This window comes from Chrysemys picta, chromosome 13, assembly GCF_011386835.1.
Source record: "Chrysemys picta bellii isolate R12L10 chromosome 13, ASM1138683v2, whole genome shotgun sequence".
NCBI lineage: Eukaryota > Metazoa > Chordata > Testudines > Emydidae > Chrysemys > Chrysemys picta.
The window spans coordinates 9,027,815-9,031,036 of record NC_088803.1 but is presented as its reverse complement, the minus strand read 5'-3'; the positions used below and the strand labels follow the sequence as shown (position 1 = coordinate 9,031,036).

Below are 3,222 nucleotides of genomic sequence, written 5' to 3'. Positions count from 1 at the left end.
TTCTGCATTGTGTGTGTCTCTCTGGGTGTCTCCTTGTGCCTGCCTGTGTATCAGTGTGTGCGTGCTGGGAAATGAATTCTTGGTTAGTGTTGGTGTGAGTTGTGATTTTCTGTGTAACAGACGGCTGAAGGGAGACCCTCAGCTGGGGTAAGTGAAAGTAGCTCCACTGTGGACAACTGAGTTGGGTGGTGAAAACGAGAGTGAGGAGCTAGCCGGATTTTCCAAATGTCTCCCTGATCGCTGCCCGTACCACTGATGTCCAGGCACAATGGTTCTCCACAGAGCTGCGCCTTCAACTGACTGATGCTAGATGCACCCTGTCTGAGACATCCATGGGGCCATCTGCATCACTGGCAGCAAGTGTGTATTGCCACAGTCTTGCAGCTCTGTCCAGCCGCTCTGGGAATCACTTGGTGGTCTCAGTCTAATCCACAGCAGCAACGGACCTGAATGAAGCTTCCTGGACTTCAGGATCTGAGACAAAAAACTCAGATCCAAACACCCCCAATAAACCTGGTGAGTTTCAGAATCCAGAACTGAATTTCACAGCCCTGGTCATTCAGCCCTGCCCTTAGTTGGACAAGCAGCCACATGTGGACCACACCAATTGGCCTCCTTCCTGGCAGGTTCAGATGCCGCATGAAGGGACAATAGACATGGAGTGTGAACAAATTTCTGGGTTCTGACCCATAGAAATGAGCACCTTGGGGCACTTATGGAGCACACTGCCTGATGTGGGGTGGGTCGGGGGGGGGGCGAGACAGAGAGCATGCACATGTATCCCCACTGATCTACCTAATCATCTCTTTATCCAACTATCCATCCATCCAACTGTCCATCTGTATAATCATCTGTCCATCCATCTAATTGTCTTTCTTGCTGTCTGTCTATCAAGATGGCTGTCCATTTTCATGGAATCATAGACTTTAAGCTCAGAAGGGACCATTAGGATCATCTAGTCTGACCTCCTGCACAAAGCAGGCCACAGAATCTCACCCACCCACTCCTGTATCAAATCTGTGTCTGAGCCATTGAAGTCCTCAAATCATGGTTTAAAGACTTCAAGGTGCAGAGAATCTTCCAGCAAGTGACCCGTGCCCCACACTGCAGAGGAAGGAAAAAAAAAAAAAAACAGGGCTTTTGCTAATCTGCCCTGGAGGAAAATTCCTTCCCAACCCCAAATATGGCGATCAGCTAAACCCTGAGCATGTGGGCAAGACTCACCAGCCAGACACCCAGGAAAGAATTCTCTGTAATAACTCAGATCCCACCTTATCTAACATCCCATCACAAGCCATTGGGCATATTTACTGCTAGTAGTCAAAGACAATTAATTGCCAAAATTGCCTGTCTCCCAGGGCTGTCAGAGCAGTGGTTCTCAACCAGGGCCATGTGTAGCTTGGGGGTACATAGAGGTGTTCCAGGGGGTACATCAGCTCATCTAGAGATTTGCCTAGTTTTACAACAGGTTACATAAAAAGCACTAGCAAAGTCTGTACAAACTAAAATTTCATACAGACAACGACTTGTCTATACTGCTCTATAGACTATACACTGAAAGGTGAGAACAATATTTGTATTCTAATTTATTTATTTCATAATTTTATGGTAACAATGAGAAACTCGGCAGTTTTTCAGTAGCAGTGCGCTGTGATAGTTTTGTATTTTTATGTCTGATTTTGTAAGCAAACAGTTTTTAAGTGAGGTGAAACTTGGAGATAGGCAAGAGAAATCAGAGTCCTGAAGGGGGTAAAGTAGCCTGGAAAGGTGCGAGACACTGTTTTAAGAGCAGGACATGAAGCCCAATGAAGCTCAGGGAAACACGACCTGAGACTACAGCAGGATTCGCTTCAGGCCCTACCCCAACCCATGTTATATCTATTTTAACCCAAGGAAATTGACAGGTTAGCGTGGTCCAAACATGAACTTTCTACAAGCTTTCCTCAGGGCCTCCTGGACCTCTTTGTTTCTCAGGCTGTAGATGAGGGGATTGACCAGGGAGTCAGGACTGTGTAAGCAACAAACAGAACTTTCTTGAAGTCGCTCAGGATGTCGGTGGTTGGGAACATATAGACAGTCAGCAGAGTTGAATAATAAATGCTCACCATGATGAGGTGGGAGGAGCAGGTGGAAAAGGCCTTTCGCCTCCCGGTGATGGACGGGATTCTGAGGATGGTGGAGATGATGCAGATGTAGGATATGAAGGTAAGCAGGAATGGGACGAGTGAGAAAAGCAAGCCGAGTGTGAAAGTCACCATTTCCATCAGGTGAGGGTCATTGCAGGGAGTTTTACAAGGAGTTTTACAAGGGGGATGAGATCACAAAAAGAAATGGTCAATACAATTGGGCCCACAGAATATTAACTGAGATATCGATAACATATTTATGCTATTACCTAGGAATCCACCTATCCAACAGCCACCTGCGAGCTTCAGGTAAGACCTGTGACTCACACGGGTTGGATCGCGCATAGGATTGCATATGGCTAAATATCGATCATAAGACATCACTGATCAGAGAAGGCGTTCTGTAGCAATCAGAGAACCAACGAAATAAAATTGTGTGACACACCCATTGAATGAAATAGTCCTGTCCCCAGCCAGGGGACCAGCCATCATCCTGGGCAGGATGGTGGAGCTGTAGCAGATCTCCAAGCAGGCCAAGTTCCCCAGGAAGAAATACATGGGGCTGTGAAGGTGCTGATCAGCCAAAACTAGTGCAATGAAGAGGATGTTCCCAGCCACAGTCACAATGTAGATCACTAGAAACAGCGGGAAGAGAAGAATTTGAAGTTCCTGGAGATTCCCAAAGCCCAGGAGGATGAATCCAGTAATGGACGTTTTATTTCCCTCTGTTGTGTCTGCCATGGGGTCTGTCAAGAAAAGTTATAATTAAAAAGCAGTAACAGTAGCCTGTGGGACATGACATGAAACAGGTACATTTGTGGAGGGGTGGGGGTGTTACTTTATTTTATTTGATGTTTAAACTGGTTATAGAGGTAGGGAGAGGCTCTTTGGGATTTCTACACTTCGGGGGGAGGGACAGTTCAGTGATTTGAGCATTGGCCTTCTAAACCCGGGGTTGTGAGTTCAATCCTTGAGGGGGCCATTTAGGGATCTGGGGCAAAAATCTGTCTGGGGATTGGTTCTGCTTTGAGCAGGGGGTTGGATTAGATGACCTCCTGAGGTCTCTTCCAATCCTGATATTCTATGACCTTTCCCC

At 46.6% G+C, this 3,222-nt stretch overlaps 1 pseudogene; it reads right to left on the bottom strand.

Annotated features, from left to right (window-relative positions):
- Nucleotides 1-1,719: 1,719 nt before the first annotated feature.
- On the bottom strand, nucleotides 1,720-2,867 carry LOC135975103 (olfactory receptor 6N1-like; annotated as a pseudogene).
- Between the last annotated feature and the right edge of the window lie 355 nt (nucleotides 2,868-3,222).